This window comes from Chamaea fasciata, unplaced genomic scaffold (genome assembly GCF_029207755.1).
Source record: "Chamaea fasciata isolate MVZ Bird 193981 ecotype frontalis unplaced genomic scaffold, bChaFas1.0.hap1 SCAF_2, whole genome shotgun sequence".
In the NCBI taxonomy this organism is placed as follows: Eukaryota; Metazoa; Chordata; class Aves; order Passeriformes; family Sylviidae; genus Chamaea; species Chamaea fasciata.
This window is the reverse complement of record NW_027094087.1, coordinates 110,681,691-110,705,270: the sequence shown is the minus strand read 5'-3', so window position 1 is coordinate 110,705,270 and position 23,580 is coordinate 110,681,691.

Below are 23,580 nucleotides of genomic sequence, written 5' to 3'. Positions count from 1 at the left end.
AACAATTCAAACTGATTAGTCAAAAAAAAAATAAAAGAAAACAAAAATAAAGCAACACATTATATATTTTCTTGTTATAGCATCTTCTTTTAAGGCATTCCATTCAGAACAGCTGTGTCCCTACTTTCCATCACTGTCCTGTTCATCTCACTTGCACTACCAAGATAAATGATTTTTAGATGTACACGGCTGGACCTTGCATTTAAACAGGCTCTAATCCCCATGGCCAGAGATACCATGAATAACTGAAATACCAGAGAATGAATAGTTTCACTAACCATGTTTTGCCTTAAATAATCAGAACACCTGGTAGATCCACACACAATTAATTTGCTGTTTGCTCCATTGCATGTTAACCATTTAATTTCATTGCCCTCTGATTTTGCTCACTAATTAATTATTTCTTGCTATTTCATCCATCAGCTACTTGTACATTTCTCGCTTTTCCAGCTACCATGTTTACCTTCTTCTTTATTATATCAGCCCTCCTCCCTTTTTTGTTGCCGCGCAATTTCCATTTCTCTTTCTTTTCTCAACTGTTGCTCACTCTTCTCTCTCAGCAGTGGAGCAGCCCAGTCCTCCCTGGGGCACAGCCACTGCCCTCAGACAGAGTGGGCATTCAGGTGTTGGAGAGGGTGGGGACCTCACCGACCTCACCTAAACGTGAACACAGAGCAAAACCTGTTTTGAAGTGTGATGACAGAACGCAACGTAGTCCTGGCTGCAAATGATCCAATTCCAGTTGTTTAACCAGACATAGCTGGACTGGGGAGACAGGATTTAGGATAAATGCTGCTTGCAGTTGTTTGAAATGGGAAGAATTTAATGACTTGGAGATTTTCTCTTCCTAAGACAGGAACTGCTCACTAGCTGATGTCTTAAACCTACTGTTAATGTTTCGTGGCATCCTGCGGGGTACTAAAAAGAATGCTGTATGAACAATATAACAAAAAAAAACCTATCTTAGGAAATTAGCTCCTCTGGGTACACACAAATCTTTACTAATGCCTAGAATACAGATTTGTTTCCCCTCTCCTCTATGAACTGGTGTGTTCATTGTCCAGTCTGGGTTCACTTAATTCTCCCAGAAGTCTTTAAAGCTATTTCTACTAAACATTTTGGATATTTTTTTTTCTCACAAACTGCTTTAGTGAACTTGCACTCTCTGCTGCAACCAGTTCAGTCAGCAAGTTTTAGGAATGCAATGGTGACTTTGAATTCTATCTCCTAATGCTGGGCTCTCATTATCTAAATGTAGCCGGTGCGTTTTATTTCTGTGAAAGCTTGTTTGGATTTCTGTCTGCCCCACTCTGCTCTGGTTTAGATTTCTTGTCTGAATGCTGTCCAGAATCCAGTGCTTACGCTACCATTCACCATATCACTTTTTGCTAATTGCTCCCATATTCGAAGAAGTCACGTGTGCCAAATTGCTGGATTGTGACTGCACTCTGGGCGGCTTCTAGCACCTCCCCAAAGAGGCAATTAAAACTCCAAACAGTGCAGGGACAGGAAAATTGCCTGTCAGAGGCTCTGGGGGTCATCCGACATTCCTTCAAAAATGTCTTTTTTGTGCCTTTGACCTTTCTAAAAGAGGAAATGTCTTTACTGCTAAATTTTCCTCTTTCTTCCAGCAGACTGAAAGGCTTTTTTGGATGATCATTGCTCGAGAGGATCAGGGAATGTTGGCTCTGATGGATAGGAGGATCGTGGCAGTTCTGCCCCGGTGGTGGTTCAGTGAAGGACTGCAGTCAGCTCTTCATTTTGTGGACATGAGGAGCGCCGCTGATCTCAGCAGGATTGCACGCACCTCTTGATCCTGTCACTGGCAAACTGGTCCCAGAGACAAAGAAATAGCTTAACTTGAGCTGAATCTGCAGAAGACATCTGTATGTAACCGCGTGTCTCGATGAATTAAGCAATTTTCCTTGAGATTGCTCCTGCAATCTCTTGGAAAAGGGCAACGCGGAGGGTCTGGAACACAGAGCAAAGTAAGGCCTAGTTTCTGCTCAAATCTAGTTCTAATTAGGAGCTTTTTGTTCCTTTTACCGAATAAAAGGAAGAAAAATCCTTAATTCAGTATTCTACGTAACAACAGGTGAATGTAGCAGGATGAAGGCAGATGACATTTCTGGAAGCACAAAGAACCTCCTGTGACTGAAGGAGCATCATTAAAAGCAGTAAGAATGGTAGTTTTAAAATCAGTTGAGAATACTGGATCACACAGGGATTCATTTGGCTTAGGTGTAACAGAGGAACTGGTGGGAAAAAAAAGACATAAAAACTCTTTCTGCACCGTGCTGATGAGAATCAGTGAATAGCTCCACATCCAGTCCTGCATGTCCTTGGAGATCTGGGAAAAGCATCATTAATGCTGGGTGAGCTCTGAGCCCCAGAGCACCCAGGATGGGTCATGTTTCCCTTCACCTTCCCAAGGAGCCTCCTCTGACTGCAGGGGGACACCAAAAGTCCTTAAATGTCCAGTGAAAGCTTCTCCATATGAAGCTTCAGTCACATTACACCTGAACACATGTTTTTGGACATCTGTCTTCCATTTGAAAAACAGAAGGCTGAAAAAAATTTCTTGGTCTTTGGAGGGGGGAAGGGGAGGGAAGGGACAGAGGATGCAGCTTTTCCAACATCAGGATCCTTGAACCAGTTCTCCAGCAGGGTCAAGTGTCTCATTCTTTCTCAAGAGCTCATTTTTATGCTGCTTTATATTTACCCAGGCCCCTTCCTACACACAGGGAGCTGCTCTGGCTTGGCAACAGACACATGTAAGACAAATTGTTCTGTGCTGGGTAAAGAGCTCCATAAAACCCCAACAGCTCTGGGCGCTCTAGTTTGCACCTTGGCAAAATAGATGTATCCACTCACCCTGAAGGTGGGACTGGCAATAGAAAATCTTTCCACGAGGAGGAAGAAAACCCTTTTCCCTTCAGAAACCTTTTCCCTTCAGAAAAAAAAGGGAGAAGAGCTGTTTTTCAGCTAAAGTATTCCACTTCTCAATTTTGTAAACTGACAAAAGGGTGGACAGTGTGAACGCTCAGTGACTGATGGCAAAGGTGAGGCCTTTTTGAGGTCAACTCGTCTCATGGCAGCAGAAATGGCCCTCCCTGTTTGCCAGGTGCCAGCCAGCAGGTGCAGGCTGTCCCAAGGTCTTCTCCCTCGGAGGGCTGCCAAAATCCCCAAAGAGGACTGCTCCGAGGGGTCAGCTACGCCTGAGGTCTGCACATCACCCTCAGATGTCTAGAAAACACATGTTCTTCAGACTCATACCAAGTTTGCTTGAGCTATTTCTTTGTCTCTGGCACCAGTTTTCCAGTGACAGGAGCAGGAAGAGCAGGAGTGTCCATGTGGCCCAGCCCTGGAACAGCCGATCCCTTTGGCCTCTGCCCCACCGGCCCTGCGGAGGAAATGTCCAGGAGCGAGGAACAAGAGCAGATTTGTCTGGGTTCAGTGGCTTTGAGACAGCACCTGCCAACACAGTGCCCAGACAGCACCAGCCTTCACAAAAAGTTGGCTCTGGCCCACAGCAAGCTCTGAGCTCTACCAGGCAGAGGGTGCAGGCAGTGGGTAGCTTCCTAAAGGGACGTTTCTGGCATAAGGGGAACATGGATGGAAACAGTTCTGGTTTAAACTTCTTAAAGTAATATTTGCTGGGGAAAATAACTCCATAGAGGGTTGTCTGCAGCGCTGTTGGGGGACATGCCTGTCACTTAGGCAGAGCATGATGCTGTGTGTGGTTCCTCCCATAGTCTGTGGCAGATTCTCCCTTCTCTCTTTGCCCTGGCTCCTCCCTGTCGCTTGGTCCTCAGTCCCAGGTCTGGTTTGCTTTCTCTTCCCTCCCCCTGCCAATTCCTTCCTCTCCTGCTATTTCCTACCAGCAAATCAAGGCAGGTGAATTTCTGAATTTTTCAGGGGAAAATGGCCCCTGGCACCACACCAGGGACCTCCCTCACCTCTGGCTGCACTCAGTGCGTGTCAGGTCTCTGGTGAGGGTGGGAGGGGGCTGGGGGGAGCAGCCAAGTGAAGTGCTTCAAGCTGTGAGACATTCTCTGTTTATGTTGCAGGCCAAACCTCTTGGATTTCAACCAGAATGGCCAGTTTTTTTTTCTTTTTTTTTTTTTTTTTGGAGGCAGATATATCTGTGGAGAGCAGGAAAGAGTAGCACGTATCCTGGTCGTGGTGTTCTCCCAGGGAAAACAATGATGTGAGGCAACGCTCTCCCTGCTGGAGGCTGCACATTGAGGGGAACAATGGCTGGGACAGCTGGCATTGCACCCTAAATAAGGAGCAGCTCTCCAGTGCAAAGTCACCTCTGCACCACCAAAAGTCACCATTGCCACGCTGCTTCAGATTTTCCTTTGGAGAGGCAGTTTGCTCAGAAGGAAGCAGCAAGGCAAGCCCAGTGTCATGTGGAATAGCTGAAATTCCTCAAGTTCCTTTTTGCCAGGATTTCAAGCTGTGAAAGACACATGATCTCCGCTGCTTGAGACTTTAACTGAGGATTTTCCCCAACAGAGATGGATAGGTAGCTGTACAATTTTATTTTATTTTTTTCTTACATCTGAGTTAAATCGTTGTTAGGGCCTGCATTTGGAAACAGTGACCTCAGATGGGGTTTATCAAAAGGAATATATGACTCCTTACCCTCAGGTACTGATCTGCCCCATGATCACTTTTAGAGGAAAATACAATTAATTCAAATTTTTTCTCCTTTTCTGCCTTCACATTCTTCACAGCACCCAGTTCACAGTGAAACTAGGGGTTGAGATCTAGTGCCCTCAAACCCCTCATTGCTGTATTTGGTCTCAGTCAGGGGCCAGTAACAAGCCGTAGCTATAAACCTCTCTTGCACGCCTGTAGCAGGAGCTGCTGTCCATTTTCACATTCATAGAAAATGAAGTTTAAAAACTGAACAGCTTCATGCTGATATTCGCTGATTCATCAGAAGTAGATGAGGTGAGGAAAAGAGAAGTTTTATTCCTTGCCACGTCAGTGGTTTGTTAATTGCCCAGCCCAATCCATGAAGGGGTACCTGGTTAACTGAAGAGGTATTTCCATTTGAGGGAAGAAGAGGGCTGTCAATAATTTGTGGACAGAAATGTTGAAACTGCCTCTTAAGTAAAAGTTTCACTTAAATATAAAGTTAGAGATCAGCAGCCTTTGGGGAGGGGGCGAGAATATTTGGATTTGAAAAAAAAACAAACCAACAAAACAACTGTAGGAGTCACCAAAGGAACATGCAGGTGTAAATGCAGGTTAGCATGATTTAGCAAGAAGATCCTGTGACTTTGAATTCCTTGGAAGAAAATAGGGTGTAATTTATTTAAATTTCTTTGTCACTCATGTCTTTTAGAACCTTTGCAATTCTTGTTATCTGTACTAGATTTTTTTTCAGATAAGTATTTTAATGAACTTAAGATCACAGTTCGCTTCCAGATAATTTCTAGATAATTTGCTAACAAAGGAATTACACATAGAGTTCCTTCTCCCTGTGCGTCTGGAGCACCCAGGCAAAGAGGCAACACCTCTGTGACTTTCTCTGCAGTGTCCAAGGTTTCCATTTTCCATGTCTTTGCTTCCCAGGACAGCTTGAGAGCTGACAGTGCAGGGACAAGAGGAGAAGAAGTATTTCCTGGTGACCCCATGCTAACCAGGGCAATAAGGAGCATCCCTTTACCTACAGAAAGTTTGCCAGAGATTTTACTCAGGGACAGGATTTTACTCAGGGTCTGTCAAGCTCTTGTCTGGCCCATGGATTTGGGTGTTTTTGGAGCACATTTTTCTAGCATGAATGACCAAGTCAGCAACATGCAGCTGCCAGCTCAGCCATGGTGGCTGCCTGGGAATGCAGGATGAGCTCCCAGCTGGGTAAAAATAGGGCAGGTAAAAGCACAAGGTACCACGATGCTGTCACAGCTTATTTCAGTTTTACCCATAGCTTTGAATGCAGCCAATTACTGCTGGTGAAAAGCAACTCTATCACCTCCATTTGAATTTTTTTTTTCTTCTAATGCAGATATCTACAGCTTTGTATTATTGCCTTAATTTGGGAAACGAGAAAGGAGAAAAGAGGAGGAATGACACTTGTCCCTGATGATACAGGCATTGTCAGACACATGAGGGAGGCTCGGAAATGCCTCCTCTTAGTCTTGTTCTCATTCCTCTGGGTTATAAAGATGTGACAGATACAGTACATGTTCTGTTCTTACACTCTGCTTAGCAAAATCAGACAATTAGGAAGACTCCTTGAACATGAAAACTGAAGACTGAATGATCCAGAAATATGTTTTCTGCTGTTTTCTTTAGTTTTTTTTTAAATTTAAAAAGTGCTACTTTAAACTCTGAAATAAATTGTCTATTTGCTATCAGGTTAAATCTTATTTCCTCAATTCTTCTCTCTAAAGGCTTTTTTTCTCAGCTTGCATTACATTGGATAACGTTTAGAATTAATATCACATAATGTTAGTCTAAAAATACATGTACCATTATTATTATCAAATAGAGATAAGTGTGCGTTGCCAAGTCGAAAAGAAAGCTGTGAAATATAATGCCATGTACAAGTATTTTTTTTCATGATCTTCCAGAACATGAAGGATAGACATGGGCTGCCAGATACTCATTTCTGATGGATAAATGCAACTGTGGTTTCCATAGCTATGCAAGGTTTTGTATAGCACCCATCACCATGGTATCTAAGCATCTGTTGCTTCTGCTGCATGCTTGAGTCCATGGTACACTGAAGGGAATTAAATAAATGAAGAGAAGGTCCTTGAGCCGGCCATCCATAGTGTGGAGTGACTTGGGTCAAGTTCACTTGTAAAACAGGTTGTTTGTTTATCCGTCTTTTCGCAGTTCTCCAGCTCAGCTCCTTGTTCTGGCAGCACCTTAAAGGAAAGGCGTCTCTGTGTCTCAGCCCGTGCCTCTCCCACCGTCCCAGGACACGGCTGCTCAGGACAGGGCCACCAAGGTGCTCAGCTCTGCACCAAGTCAGGCTGCTCCATGCAGTCTCACTGCCTTCTTTAGGACCTGTGGATCCCAACATCCTTCCCACTTGAAATCATAAAACCATATCTAGCAGTGAGGTTGGGAAATGCCTTTAAGGTCATGGAGTCCAACCACTTACCCAGCAGTGCCAAGTCCCCCACTAATCCATGTCCCTAAGAGCCACGTCTCCAAGTCTTTTAGATACCCCCAGGAATGGTGACTCCAACTAACCTGGGCAGCCTGTTCTAGCGCCTGACAACACTTTCAGTGAAGGAATTTTTCCTAATATCCAATCAACACCTCCCCTGGTGTAACTTGAGGCCATTTCCTCTTGTCCTATTGCTTGTTACCTGGGAGAAGAGACCAACCCCACCTGGGTACAACCTCCTGTCAAGGAGCTGTAGAGAGCCAAAAGGCCACCCCCTGAGCCTCCTTTCCTCCAGGCTAAACACCCACAGCTCCCTCAGCTGCTCCTCACCAGGCTTGTGCTCCAGACCCTTCCCCAGCTCTGCTGTCTTCTCTGAACATGCTCCAGCACCTCAACGTCCTTCTTGTCATGAGGGGCCCAGAACTGGACACAGCACTTGGTGTGAGAATTTTGTGTCTGGGATCACTTTTAGTGGTTTTCTTCCCTGGTCTTTCTAGCTGAAGACCTCTTATGTGATTGTCAGGCTTCCATCCTCTCTGCACTACAGGAAGTGTAAAGTCTTGGGAATTTGGCTTTCCCTTTGCAGTTGAGATCCCTCTTTGGCAGAATCCCTCTTTGAAGATTTATTCAGATTTTTCTTTTCTCCAGGACATTGCCTTTATCTTTAATCAGGGAGGTTTACATCTTCCTTTTACCAGACCATTGGTTGTTCTCTCCCTTTTAACAGCACAAATATTTCTTTGGGATGGTCTGATGCAGTTTTTATTGGCTCAAATATTAAATAATTCCTGTGCTATCTCATCCTTGGCTACACTTTTTGATGATGCAGATGCTCCCCGCACTTGGAAGGCAGCATCTGAACTCAGAGCAAAATCTTCCTCTAATGCAATCCTCACATTGTATAAGGACTTGTGCATTGACTACAGGATTTGATGCATTTGTAGCAAGAGAATCAGGGGTATAAGCTTTTAACTCAGCTGTGCCTGAGACCAGGCACAAGGGTCACTAAGGATTTTGAGGCATTAATAGGGCCTGAAGGTTTTTCTCTGAGGGAGATTTAATACACAACTGTATGAAGATGCCAGGATCAGGTCTTGGAAGGTGAACAGCAGCCTCTGTACATCACAGTCCTTAATCACAGGTTCTTAGAATGGTTGGGATTGGATAGGACATTTAAAGGTCATCTAGCCCAAGCCCCTGCAATGAGCAGGGACAGCTTCAACAAGATCAGGTTGCTCAGAGCCCCGTCCAACCAAGACGTCACAAATTCACAGATCCTCTCACACTCCACAGACAAGCACTACCCTAATGAAGCAATAGCATTAGCCTTCAGCCCCTCTTCCTTTACCCACACCCTCCTTTTGCTTGAGCAGGCACAAACCTTTGTACCAAAGTGGTTTGGAGACGTAAAAAAGTCAAAACTTACTCATACAGACGCTTCCTTTTAAACCTGTCCAGTGCCCTGCACCAGTTCATGGCACAACATGTGCTTGAGAAAGGAGATGGCATTAGGCAAAAAACTCACAGCTGGGACTGGAAAGCATCACTTCTCCTGACAGGAGCCCTGGCTAGTTCATGGTTTAAGGGAGTTGTGAACTTGTGCCATTAAGGAGGGTGTGAACTTGTGCCATTTTGAGTGCTGAAACGACCCAACTAATTGCTGAGCCAGGCCAAGTGTTTCCTCATTAAACTCTGTTGTGTGACTCCATCTTACCCTGGATGTGTCACATTACCAGTCTCGAGTCCCAACGCTCCAGTCTCCTCATCCGTGTCTTGCAAATTAGCTGCAAGACTTCAGGGGATGATTCCTTATCCAGCCCTTTCAGAAGGACACCCATTTTAGTGGGGGGAAATTACGCCAGGCATTTGTAGTACCAGATTTTTTAGCTGACCTATTTCCTCTGGTTTTCTCAGCGCATTGTCATTGGTTAAATAAAGCCTCATTAGGAGAGCTGGCTCCTCTGTCTGATTGCAACGTTCAATTTTGTATTCATGGGTTCCTTTGCTGTTTTCTTCGGTTCCTAAAAAGTCTGGCTGAATGTGGGGCAGGAGAGGGAAATCTGCAATGCTCTCTTTCAGACTGCACTAGCAAGTACTGTAAAAATCAGATTCTAGAACTTCCTATAAAATCAGATATTTTTGAGAAAAGCCTGGAGCCTCTGCTCACAGTCAGAGTGGGTGGATGTCCTGCAAGAGCAGCAATTACTGTACAATCAACTAGTCAACATGTCTTGTGTAACTAGCAGGAGTGTTTATTATAGGAGTATCACCCGTGCTGACAGACGAGGCCAGGAAAACCACCCTTCTCCACGCACACATGGGCAGACACGAGGGCTATGAGGATGCACCACAAGAGCACCCCCAGCTCCAGCTGAAATCATGCTTCTTTTCCTTCACTCAGCACCCACCACCAGCCTGGGGATGGCTGATTTTGTGGGACAAATGGAAAGGGGACCCAAAACAACAAATTCTCTTCTCAACCCTCTGCCTGCCTCCCCCAGGGCAGAGACAGAGCGGGACGTCAGCCGTGGGCTGTGAGCAGGGAGGTGACCGAGCTCTCCCTGTGCTGCTTCAGCACTGGCACAAAGGGCTGTCGATGGCAGCAGTGTCCTTTCCGTGCACTACATTTTAGCCACATCCCCTGGTTTGCTCATGGGAGGGGGCAGAATCCCTGTTTGCCACTTGAAATCTCACTTGAAACTTGAAGAGATGAGTGGGAGAGGGAGAGAGAGAGACAGTAAAACAAGTTGGCATTTAAATTTGTCAATTAAATCTGCAAAGATTCACTACCTTGGATTTTTGCTGCATCACTCCCTAGTTATCCTTTTTCACTATCTCTGTCCTCTTTCCTTCTGCAGGTTTTGCAACAGCCTCCTGTGCACATGCTGACTTACAGAGCAGCACAGATAATTTTCTGGTTTTTATTAGCTTTCCAAAAACACATGTAGCTCCTTCACTTCAGCCCCCTTAAAGTTTAATAGGGTGTCTATTGTAAAGCTAACTTCTTCATTCATTTGCTCATACGGGGAATATTTCCTTTGAACAGCAGGCATGTGCTGCTAGAAAAGTCCCTCCGGGAAAATATGAAGCTTTGAGAAATGTTCTGTCCTCCCTCAAAGAGGTCCCATCTGAACACAGACAACTTCTACTGCAATTTAACTATCAATAACCACCCCCTGCTGTTGCAGTATCTGGTGAAGCACCGAGCTCTGCAGCCATCCATAACTTCCAGTGAAATGTAAGCAATTAACCTGATTTTAATGTTACGCAGGTATGTTACCGACAGTCATCTGTAATCCTTTAACATTCTTCTCAGTGTAAATCACCTGAGAGGCAGGGGAGCCCCTTTCCTAAGGAATTTCAACAAATGCTGAGTTAATAGCCAAGGAGCAGAGAAATAACTTTAAAAAGGAAAACATACCCCAAGATTTTTCACTAAAAAAACCCCAAACAAACAAACAAACCAACCACAAACAACCCAAGAAAAAAGCCTTCATTTTAAATTAATTCAAAATGTAAAAAGGGTTGGTAATACGGCTGCCCAAGAGAATGATTCCAAAGAAAACCTTTATGTGATTTTTTTTTTAAGGTAAGTAAATTTCATATGATTGCTCATGATGAACCAAATATTTCTGCAGATTTGGAGTCTGAAACACATTTCTATGTTTGAACCCAAATATTTCAGTTGCTCAGAGACCACGTAGGTACGTGAGGTCCAAGTAGCTGCTGGATGAGGGAAAGACAAAATCCTTTCTTTCATTTACTTTCCAAATCCAAAATTCAGGCTTCTACATTTAGGGCCAAAACCCCAAAAACCATTCTTCTACACGTTTGGGATCTCCCACACGACACCACCAGTGCACGAGAGTGCACCAGCAGCACACGAATTCCCACTGCACTGTTCCTCTCCCACTGAAACCATCCTGGAGAGCTGCTCCTGCAAAGGGAAGGGATCAGGCCCAGCTCTATTTTCAATGTCACCCTGGCAACCACTTTCCCCTCCATCTGGATGTCACATCAAAGAGATCCTGCCACCTCTCAGGTTTAATACAAGCCTTAAAACTTCTGGGGAGGTCTCACAGCCCCAGCCCCGGAGACTGGAGAGTATCATCCTGCACACCTCCCTTCTGAAATTTTGGAGTATTTAGGTTTCACACAAAGAAAACCAAGAAAATATGGCCTAGTTAAACTTTAAAAATTGGAAATCAACAGGATTAATTTAGGGGGTTTTGTGATTCTAAGTTTGTCTCTGGATAGTGGAATGCCTGAGGTTAGTCGTACTGCCCCAGTTTAGCCCAGAAATTTGAATTCGTATTTATGCAGCTAATAAGAGAAATGGATTTATTGTATGTTTTACTGGATTGCCTATAAGGAAACTATATTGTCAAGCCAGCACAGATATCCAGGTTTGGGGGGTGGGAGTTTAGCCTTTCCAGCTGGATGAGTCCCCCAGAGCGGTGTCTTCTCACTCCCTTTGCCCAGCCAGCCCCAGTCACTCCTGCTCCTGCAGCCCACCCACACCAGACCGAAGTGCTGACCACCCTCAGCCCTCACTTCTCCTGCCCCAGTGGCCGCAACACCTCTCCAGGAAGGTGAGAAGAGAGGGATTTCCCCAGGCATTTTATTCTCCATTTATTTTTCTCTTTATTGTTGTGTTGCGGATGCTTCAGGAGTCCCAGTCCTTCAGAGCATCCCTTGCTTGTGGAGTCACACAAGCTGGAAAGCCTCATGAGGCCGTTCAAGATACAAGGACTGATCCTGAGCCAATCAAAATCAGAAAAAAAAGATCTTCACTTGTAATTATTTTCCATGGCCAGAGCTGCACGGTGCAGAGAGGACAACATATGGCCTCTTTCTGAGGCAAATGTTGCAGCTGTCCACTGCACAGCCTTGAAGTGCTTTCCACCCAAGCTGCTCACGGTGTTTTGGCCTTTGTTAAGTATTATGATGCCCATTTTAAAAACAGGCAACCTGTGGCTCATGGGGCTTCCTACAGCCACACAAATTGTCTAAGATACACTTCAAACTGCAGGAAAATACCATATGCCTTCAGTTCTGTCTTTTCCTCCTATTGGCTGTTCTTTAGTACATATCTGAAAGAAAAAATAGAAAAAAATCTACAAAACCCACCATAACTTAGGGAAAGCAATTATTCTCCCACGATATCAATGAAACACTCCCACAGTCCATCACTGGGTCCACAGCCTCCCATCTGCCACTACTGGCAGAGGAAATCAGTAATTACTAGAAACTCTAAAGAAGTACTGCAATGCCAGAGGTGAGAAAGCCTCTAGCTGCCTGTTCAGGATGAGGACAGGAGCAAAAACTTCTTTGCTTTTAATCCACTGTGATCTCTGGCCAAGCTGCCAGTGCTTGGGAAAGGAAAACTGACATTCAATACCCACAAAAATCACCACGATCACTCCAGGTCTCTGGAGCTGCTTTTGTCCATCCTCAGAGACACAGAGAAGTGGGACAAGAGCAGGGTGGGTGGGAGAAGGATGTCTCAGACACCTGAGTGTAACTGGGAGGTGCCCAGCTGGCAGTGACTGGTGCTAACAGCAGGTGAGGGAGCCTGTGCTGTGAAGTTCTACTTCTGTGTCACTTGTCAGGGGCAGTATTTTGGGCCAATGCAACAAATAAGCCTTATTATAGGTGGATCTAGAAGCCTGATCCACATCCAAGCTTTCCATGACCATGGAGGAGTCTCATCTCCCATTCAATCCTGCTCTTTGAATGTGGGTAGCCACTGGATCAGATACAAGTGTTGTTCTAGACCAAAACTTTGCCTCTGTCTCACATCTTGGAAAAAAAAGGGAGAAGAAAAAAGACAAAATTGCCTTTTACAGAATTAATTTACGGACAGATTATTACTAGTAAAGCCAATAGAATCTGAGCGAAATAGGAGATTTAAAAAACCCCAGAATTCTCTTGGAAGTATTGAAAAGATGTCCTAAATACACAAAGAAATTTCCATTTATGATGACGTTTGAGATGCATGGCAAGAAAGAAAACAAACCAAACAACCTTCCCTGTAAGATCATCAATACAGTTGCTCTAGATTAATGCTGATAGAACCGAAATCTGCCTTCCACCCATGTAAGGAATCTGTGATTAGCAGGTGGGAGATCACACACAGCTCTGCAGAAAATTCATATTAAAAAAAAAAAAAAAAAAAAAAAAAAGAAAAAAAGAAAAAAAGAAAAAAAGAAAAAAAAGAAAAAATCAGCAATGAAACAGAACTAGCTGGTTTCCCATTCTGGGTTTGTTCCCAGTAGCATTTATGCAAAGTTGTGGGTTTTTTCCTCCTTCAGGCAGATTTTGGTTGTGTGAAGCAGCACGACTTGCCCTGGAGTGCGCTGCAGAGCAGCAGCAGCTGCCTGCCACAAGCTGTTGTTCTGCAGGTCCCTGCTCCCCCTGAGCATGGCTACAGCCAGGGCAGGAGTGAGCAGCAATCAGAGGGAGATGTGCCACCCCTTTTCATGGCTCCAGTGCTGGAGCTGGAGAACGTGCGGAAAAACATTTTCTTTCGAGCAGGGGCAGATGGAAGCAGGCATGGAACGGAGAGAACGTTTCTGATGTGCTGTGCTCCCACCAAACCCACTGAATGTCTCAATGCCAGGATTGCACTGAATTTAGAGCAGAGGAAAATAAGTGGAAAAGCAGAACGACTGAAGGGTCTATCAGATCTGACACTCCAAAAATATGGGAGACAAGTGGGAGAAATGTAAGCCACGCTTCACTCCATGTCTGTAAGCAATGAGTGCTGGGGAAAAGGACACAGATCTTGCTCTTGGCAGTAACTGGGTCTGATACCTTTGATGTATTCAAGTTTCCAGTTTCTCAAGCAGAGCAGGATAGTAAAAATTTTCCAATCCCATACTCCCAACACAATGAAACACGTAAGACATTTCTAACAGGTTTATAACATGAAGGTAGAAAAACGAAGGAATAAAGTTACTGATCTAATGATTAATCTTGTCACATGGGATGGAAAGGGGATTGTGATTTAAACATGAGGAAAAACCCAACTTTGAGGATGGTCAGGAGAGCCAAAATCACCTTCAGTATAGGGACTGCAGATGGGAGAGGACGCTGCTTTGCTGACAGGTGTCTGCTGAAGGAGCCACACCACCAGCATGGCTGTGTGGCTCAGAGGCACCCAGGTGATCCCCAGTGCAGCACAGGTGCTGTGACAGCTTTCAGCAGGTGTAGGAACTGGGCTGGTCAGAAGGGCCTCTAACTGCCTTTATAAAAAAAAAAAAATTATATACATATATATATATTGTTGTTGTTGTTGTTATGTGTTTGGTTTTAGATAGAGAATGAAAATGAATGGTTTGGAATTTTTTCCTGTGAGGGCCTTGATTTTAGAGACAGGGAGCCTGAATGGGGTTGCAAAATGAATGAGTCAAGTATTCACAGGCTTCTTGCATCTCTCATTCTCTCTCTGGGCTTTGCTCCCTCTTCCTTCCCTGGAGGGGTGCACCTTGCTGTTTGGGAAACATTGCTGTAGGATAGAAACTGGGAGGTAGGTAAGGAGCTGGAAGCTGTTACAGGGAGTGTTTTTGTTTGACAGGGTAGGAAAAAAAATGGAGCAATCTGCAGTAATGCCAAGGGAAACTTTTGTTAGGTTTTGTTTTGTTTGTTTTGTTAGTTTTGCATTTTACTCTGTGCAACTCTTCTGCTATTTCATTGAATTCCCAACCTCTCCCTCTCCGGTATTGCTCCATCCCTCCTCAGCTATCCCCTTAAGCCTCCCACTCACACGTTCATTAAGGATTAATTATTTTCTTTGTACTCATCCTTGCCAGCCTTGGCCTTCCCCACATGTTCAGAGCTTTACCAAGCTCCCTCACCTCTGCACAACTCGGCTTCTGTTCACTTAGAAATCCCCTGTTTGAGAGATAACAAAGCTCTATCCATCTATCCAGGACCATTTCTTCCCCCCAGGGCAAACCAGCACTCCAGCCTCGAAGCCAGCCCTTCCCTTGACCTTGACACTGAGCACGTTCTGCCACATCACCCAGAGAGCCTCACATCTCTGCCATCTGTTCCACCCGGGCTCAGGAACACCTTTATTCTTGTTTTGGCCCTGGAAGACTGAAGAAAGCAGCAGGAAATGCTACAAGTGGCCTTTCTCAGATCAGTCTGGTCGAGGCAGAAGCTGATGCACTCTGTGTTTGGGCAGCCCAAGGGCTCACAGGGATGCTCATCCCGAGGCTATGCAGCCAAGCTGCTCCAAGGCACTGTGGCCCCCCTAGCTGTCATGCAGGTAGTCACCAGCATTCGCCACACTGCATGTTGCAGGATGGACACACTCCTTGCCCCCAAAAACCGAACCCAGCCCACCCCAACAGCCAGAGTTTGAATAGCTGCGGTTCTGGCTTAGTTGGTGGGGCTTAGTCCATCACCTGTATGACCAAAGTGCACTGCAGCTACATAAAATACAGCTTGTGTCTAGGGGAAGGCTGGAGGCAGGAGAAGGGAAGACACAAATCATCCAGCCACAGAGAGGAAAAGATGGTGAGGAAAGCAGGTATTTATAATTTTTTTTTCCTCTGCAAGGACACCTACACCTTACCCACAACAGGAGTGTGTCAAACACTCAGATCAGTTAGAACTGGGAGGTTGGGAGGTGGAATTTTTGCCTGGCTCTTTCCCTTTTAAAGAAATTGTTACTCTGTCTCACTAGCTGAAACCCAAGGAGCCTCCCGAGAAAGAGGTAGCCTCTCCACTGCCACTCAGGATGAAAACATTCATTTAAAGACAAAACAAACGTGTTTGTCCTTGAAACAACTGTGATGCTGCTGGCTGGAAGAGCTGTTTGCATTTAAAGTGGTATGAGAGTGTGAATTGTGAAAGTTATATATACAACATAGACTAGAGAAGAGCAGCCTTTCCTCCTTGTTAAGAGGATTTCTTTTTTGTTGTTGTGGTGGTGTTTTTATTTGTTTTGTTTTTTGTTCTTGGGGGGGTTTTTTTTGTTTGTTCCATTTGAATCCACTCATCACCAGGATAGCAGGTACTGATCGTGCTCTTCCTTTGCATCCCGAAACACAGGAGGGTGTTTGCCTAAACATGCAAGCACAGAGGCAAGACTTGTGTATTTTCTATAGGAAACTGCTTTTGTTTGCTGCCAGTAGGATACACAATGTGCTCTCTACAGGGGATCAAGATGTAGGGTTGTACAAACACCAAGCAGCAATACCTTACATAACCGTCCCTGGGGGAGAGCTATGTGTCATGAGGAGAAACAGTTTTGCCAGGAAAGGTAAAACACAAGAGGCGACGCAGAATTCATGGAAGAAAACAAGAGGCTGATGGAAAACACAAACCCAAAGAAAACAAACCCTTTGTGCAGATTATCAGCAGGCAGACAGCTCAGTTGGGGCAGGCTCGCAGTCAATTCACTGCTTATTGCAGCGGCTGCATCCATAACTCTTCCCTCCTGGGATTTGCCTTGTCTGCCAGCAGCAGCCAGGTGGGGACCAGCCTGTCCCACATGGGATTAAAAGCTAGGGATGCTGCAGTGGTGCTGGAGATGGGACCAGTTCTGGGGTGGGAGTAAAGGTCAACTGGCTGCGTGGTTTGGGGAAAGGAGTTACTCTGAGGCTGGTGGGGAACCCAAGGATGGACAGAGTCCATTACCTGAGTAAAGTGCTGGGCTTGGAAGGACCAGGGACCTTGGGGATCTGTTAATGCACCTTTTCTCCCCACTAGGGGACTGCCTGGCTGTGGGATGAGAACAAAGCACATTGGGCTTCCTCTAAGAGGGCTGTTCAGAAACTCTGTTCCCATAAAAAGCACTGTGGACCTACACGATCAAAATAACCCCATAATGGCATGACACGGTGTAAGTTTTGATCATGAATGGATAGATAGGTTCCCCCATAGGTGCATTGGAAAGAAAGACTGTCTGGGAAGAGAGGGAGAACGGATGAAAGAGTGAAACGGGCTTGTGATTTATTGACAGCCTGAAACTTTGCATGCAAGGAGGTCACTCCCTGCTGGGCCTGGCCAGTTATGACCAGCAGCAGTTTTTCTAAACCTGAATCAAGAGATCCCAGTGAGAATATCACTGACCCTCTCAGGGAGTACCCTGAAACTGCAGATGCTCCCTGATCCACCAACAGCAGCTTCTTGCATTTTAAGCCACCCCATTAACACTTATTTGTCTTCGGGAATCTCCCGGGATATCAGGTGACCTCTTGAAAACCTTGCAGACCACATGGAGAGCGGGTAGAGGAAATCAGCCTCACCATTACTGCCCATCCAAAAGGAAGAAAATACGGCCTTGGAAATGAAGAGCATTCCTTCTCCAGCTTCCCACTAGCACTGCCTTCAAGGATGATCTCTCGCTGTACATCTCTTGATGTCTTGGAAATGCAGGACACAGTAAGGAGCTGAATGTCTTAACCAAGACATCAGTAAATGTCCAAGCCAAGCTCAGCATTCTCTCTGATGATGCACATTATTCCTGCCACTTCACTGAGGGTCCTTCACCTGACAGCAAGCAGTGATCACTGCAGAATTCCAAAGAAAAGATGGAAAACCTGATGTAAGCTGGAAGCAGCCATGAGCTGCTGCTCTGTGTCTGATGCTAAGCAGGGAAATGGGTTTGATTTTTATAGATGTCTTTTGCACTTCAGAAAAGTACTGTAATTGCAGATACCAAACTGAGTAAGAAATAGCAGTTCTGCTGCCAGAGCAGACGAAACACTCCCCAAAGCCTGTTATTAATAGAAAGGCAGGGGCATAGCCGGCAAGATAAAAAGGTCAGGGAGAACTTTTAGCCATTTTCCAATTAAAAAGGAAAAAAAAACCAAAAAGGAAAGGAAAGACATTCTAGACATATTCGGAGGCGAAGCAGAAGTCAGACTTACAGCGAACTTGCAGGCTGTGAATACAAATGTCCTGAACAGCAGATCCTGACAGAGCAGGGACACCCTGGCTGGCTCCCATCCACTCCCATCCCAAGCCCTGCAGCTGGGAACAGGGAGTGCTGCTGCCCTGAGCAATAGGTCTGTGGCCTGGGCTGAAAGCACTGGAAGAGCAGGGGAATTTTGGTGGTGCTGCTGTTGAAAGCAGCAGAGCTTTGCCGAGGGCTCGTGAAAAAGTTAGGAGATTCTCCAGATCTACTCCTACGCCTTCTCTGTCTGTGAAAAATGTTCACAAGACTCAAAGCCTTGGAACTGGCAGATTTTATTTATTTATTTATTTATTTATTTTTTTTTTTTTTTTTTTTTTTTTTTTTTTTTTTTTGGTAAAATTGTCAACAGTTGCATCCCAAAGTTCTCAACCCAAAAATCTGAAGGAGATCTGGGGAATAAAAGAATCTCCTTGCTCAAAAGGTGCGTAACAAATTGAATTTAAAATATCAAAACCACAGAAAAAGACCGTACAACAAGCTCTGTGGAGAACAGATGCCTAAACAGAATTTCAAGAAGAATTTCTGTAAGAGGATGATTTTGTAAGAAGTGATTTTGCTATTCCTTTGCAGTATATTTTTCTTACATATAAGCGTCCTAAAAAATGAAAATATGGAACCAACATACCCTCCACCTCCTTCCTAGAACTGCTTTTTTTTTTTTTTTTAACAGCACTAACTGAACCAAATATCAACCTGAAACCCGACTTTTAATGAACGCTGTGGAACCTGAATTCAATTTGCAATCACAGAAATATTTGATCCTGGATTTGGCAACTTCAATTTATGCTTGCAGGTCAGACACAACCATTAAATCTTTTCCAGAAGTATTTCAAGTCCTGAGTCTGAAATTATTTGTGGTGTTGGTTTAAGTGTTTGCAGAATAGGTTCATAATATACTTCTGAAAAAGGATTAATTATTAATCTGTTAGGAAAAGGTGTTTGAACTACAATTGCAGAATAACTTCCAAGCATTCCACTTTCTTCTGGCCAACCAGAGAAAATCTTGAAAGCTTGAAAGCATTTTTTAAAATTTTACCTCAAAACCTTGACACTTTGATATTTTGTCAGGACCTTGATAAAAGAGAAGTTCACAATTTAAAATATTTTAGAATGAAACTTCAAGAAATTATAACTTCAGCTATATTCCTTGATTCCTTAGAAGCTTGTAAAACTCAAATTGAACCCATGCAAACTGACAATGAAATAGGAACTGAGAAAAGTGCAAAACATAAAATACACTTTAACCCCTCATAAAAATCTGTAATTATTCTTCCATTTTTTAAAGCACTGCAAATGGATTAATAACTTTTCAGAATTACAGCTTTACTTCTACCTCCATCAAGGCAGTAGAGTATGACTGATCAGGAGAAAAAAGTGTTTCCTGCATTGATAGGAAAACTTTGCTCTTAACATAAAAAACGTGATAAGATGGAAAGATAATTTATGTAGTTCTATGATTTAGTTAAATAATTTATCTTTCTAAGATATATGTGATATTTTAAGTAGCTTTATTCCAGTCTAAACAATTTTTGATAACAGATTACATGAGATGCCAACATATCATTAAGAGTCAGTTTTCCTTTTGATATAAGTCACTACAATTTTATCATAGACACTATTCAGAATGAGAGGTAAAAAGCATTTGTATAGCTCTTTGAAAAATAAGTGTTTAATGAGTATGTTTTAATCTTGCACAACTGAGAAGGAATAAACACATCATTTCAAAAAGAACTAAAATTTCAGATGCTCAGGAAATGCTTTTTAATTTATAATAATGTACTTCATCGTATACATTATATAGCATAACATTTCGTAATGGAATAATTTTCTCAAAATATATTTTATATTCAAATTCAAAACAACTGAACAAAGTGAAATTTAAAATCCTACTTTTGGGGGGAAAAAACACAATCAAATTCTGTAAAAATAAACATGGGGTTTTTCAAACTTTTTTTTTTTTCAAAATTAACACTATAATTAGTTGGGGTTTTTTTGTTGTTGTTGTTTCTCCCCTCCACGCTTAATAACATCTCCTTTTTAATTCATAGAATCACGGATCATCAGATGAAAAACAGCTAACATAAAGACAGGCAAATTGCCAACAATCTTAGGTGGTTTTCATAGTTAAAAATCCTGAATTCTGAACACTTTTAAAACCCATAAATTACTGGTTTGGGAAGTGTTCCATGTAGGCTGTAAAGAAGAGGCATGGAAGGGAAATGTAAGGCTTTTTTTCCCTAGAGTGAATGGATGTCCATTTTCAGCTCTGTGCCTCACGTTCTTTGATCTGCTCTTTCCTTTATACCTTATACAGACAAAAAAAAAAAAAAAAAGATGTCCAAATGTGATCTGAATTTGGTTGAAATCCAAGCAGGTCACCTGTGCAAAGCTCCTTGTACCTTGACAAGGTCCTCCCCCTGTCTCAGCTATGTGGGAGCAGTTCCCAGCCTCTCATGCAAGTCAGGGCAATTCTGCATTCCCTGAGCTGAACAAATATTGCACGAGGTACAGCTCGATGGGGACTTAGGGATGTTTCAAAAACTACAGGAAATCACATCCTACCAGTACTCCAGGCTAAGCAGAGCATTACCTGCCTGCATGCATGGTGCTGGCGTGTGAGAGCCGGGGACAGGGTGCTCTGTTAGCTTTGTGTTCACACTCAGGAAGGAGAGATTAATGGAAAGGATTTCCTACGCACATTTGAGGCACCAAAAAAAAAAAGAAAAGAAAAAAAAAGTCTTCACCTAGTAATCTGATTTTGGAGCATAATTGATGAAAAAATTACACAAGGCATAGGGAATGAACAGGTTCCATATCTTCATATCAGTCCTAACATCAGTTTTGGGTGCCATGTCTGTGCTGTAACAAAGGGCAAAGGCTGCAGCTCAGGTAACCAAACACCTCCATGGGTTGCAGGAAAGTCTGTTCCTTTTAGCTGAGGAGCACAGAGAAGTTCCTCATAGCTCTTGTGCTCCCTGAGGCAGTATTAATTCATACTAATGATTATTATGAAATGACTATAATAAAAAATGACTAATCATTCATTAATGATTATATTAAGTGTTTTATTTTGCATGGATGACAGCCTTGTGCCAGGCAGTGGGAAATATCTGCTTCCCCTAGTGTTGCCTACTTGTCAGTGTATCAATCTTTATCATGCTTGAGGAAGTGGCCAACATGAACAATTTACTACAACAGATAATACCAGCAGCTATTCCTTTATTTCAAGTGAAAAGTGCTCATCCCTTTAGCCCTGAAGATATTGATTTAAAATCCCACTAATCCTGGCTGGGAAATACTATATAATGGACCAACACTTTCCACATAGATTTTGTTCGAATGTCCAGTTAAAATACAGAAAAAGAAGCCCCAAATTTCCACATGCTCGTAAAAGATTTTAAGCAAATTATTTTAACATAGGTATTTCTGTCTTCTTTGACTTCTTAATTTTAAATTTCAGCCAATTTTCAACAACAGAGAAAGGTACAAAAAATCTCATTTTCTCTCCACACAGAAATCAAATCTTTATTTTTCTGACTGTATAAAAATTTCCAAGAAGCAAATGTCTTTCTCCAGTAACACTGCCAGAATATTATAGATTTTTCTGGTCCCCTCACGTCTGCACTACTCCTCTCCAGCATCAGTGCTTGCAAGCCACGTTTGCTCTGGTTCAGAAGGTAGCTGGTGAGATAATTGTATTGATTTCCTTCACCCCTCCATGTTCTTGGCTCACCTTCTCCCTCCACATCCAGCTTCCTTCAATTACTTCAGCAAGGCTTTGCTGTCCAGCTCTGACCGTATTATCCAGACAAGACCCCAGCAGAAGGATCAGTTCCTCCCTCCCCTTCCACTCCTGTGCCTGATCCCAGCGCTTGTGCAATTCCCTCTGCTGATCCTTGCAAACTGGGAACGCTGCCAAAGTCTGAAACCATCAGCTCTTCCTCCCCTGAGCCACCTGCCAGTGTAGTCTTCACCTGGGGCTGGGGTGTTATGTGGCTTCCTCTGTTCAGACTCTGCTGGGTCTCATCCATCCACCTATTTCCGCCTCCAAGTGTTTCTCCTTATGGATTACATACATTGTGCCTGGCAGACAGACAGTCACCAAAAGAAAGGGCCAAATTAGGGAGTTGAGTGCTCTGAAATGGCCACTCACAGGAGCAGCAGCAAGAGCTGCCTGAAAAGTTAGGGACACTTTGTTTGGGTTTTTTTGCTTGGTTGTTTTTTTGTTTGTTTGTGGGGGTTTCCTTTGTTTTGTTTTTGTGGGGCATTTTTGGTTGGTTGTTGTTGTTGTGCTCGATAGGGGTATTTTTTGGTTGATTGGTTGGTTGGGAGGTTTTTGTCTATTAATTTTGAGTGGTGTCTCTGTTTCTGTGAAGATTTAGTGTGTGGCATAAGATATGTATGTCTCAGAGTGGTGCTGCCTTTCCTTTGCTACTGTCCCTGGGATCAAAGCTGTCCCTGAACGTGAGATGGTGACAGGAATGGCCTTGCTCTCTTTCTTTGCTGTTGAGAAGCAGGTTTGGGTTTGCACTTTCCTCTTGCTTCTTTTTTGGCATCTGGTGCTACTGTTCAGAAAGCCTCAGCAGCATAGAAATCAGACAGCTTCTCCCAAATTTACATTTCTCATGAAGCTTTATTCCAAAAAATCCCTTATTTATGCAGAAGGATGATCCTGTAGTTAGTCCTGCCATCCAGGCCTTCAGAGATGTGCTCCTGGGTTCTCATGTGGCTGGGGGATTGTGGGATCACCATGCCCTAATCCTATGTGTACAGAGCATTTTCATATTGCAGCCTGGTTCTGGGAGTACAAAATACCTGGGAGTACAAAATACCTGGGAGATGCTCTGCTGTCACCCTGAGTGCTGTGGAGAGACAGAACTACCAGCCTGTGACAGGGACTCGCTGGAAAGCTTCCCAGTTTCTAGCTGGGTTCATCTAACAGTGGTTTCCTAGTGTTGCACATGAGTTTTAAATGACCTGGGGAACAGATCTTTGACAAAGAAGGTGCCTTTTGAATAGCTGTGTAGTGTGGGTACCATGCTTTACATCCCCACACTATTCCTTTTCTGTGGAGGACAGCAGGGATCCCACGATCCTTGGTCTCCATCTCAAAGACTGCATGAAAATAATCCATATTCCAAACTCCCCATCTGTGGTCATGAAGCCAGAGTCTAAATCATTTGTAGACATGAATTGAAAACCTGCATTCCTGTCATACATACTTAGGTTTATACAAATATACCTATATATGTGCCTGTATATATGTATACACCTTCAGGAACTGAGTTATGAAAATATATTTTAATCATCATCCTATAAGACTTGACAGTCAGCAGCTGCCTGGGTGCGGGAATCTTTTTTTAAAGCTTCAGAAGGAGGAAACAATTCAAAGACACCTCTGTTTATGGGAAAAAAAAATTATAATTTTGATTCTGTACTTCAACATACCAAAAAGCTTGACAAAGCTGCAATCTTGTGTCTCCCAAACTCCAAATGCAAGTGAGTCTTT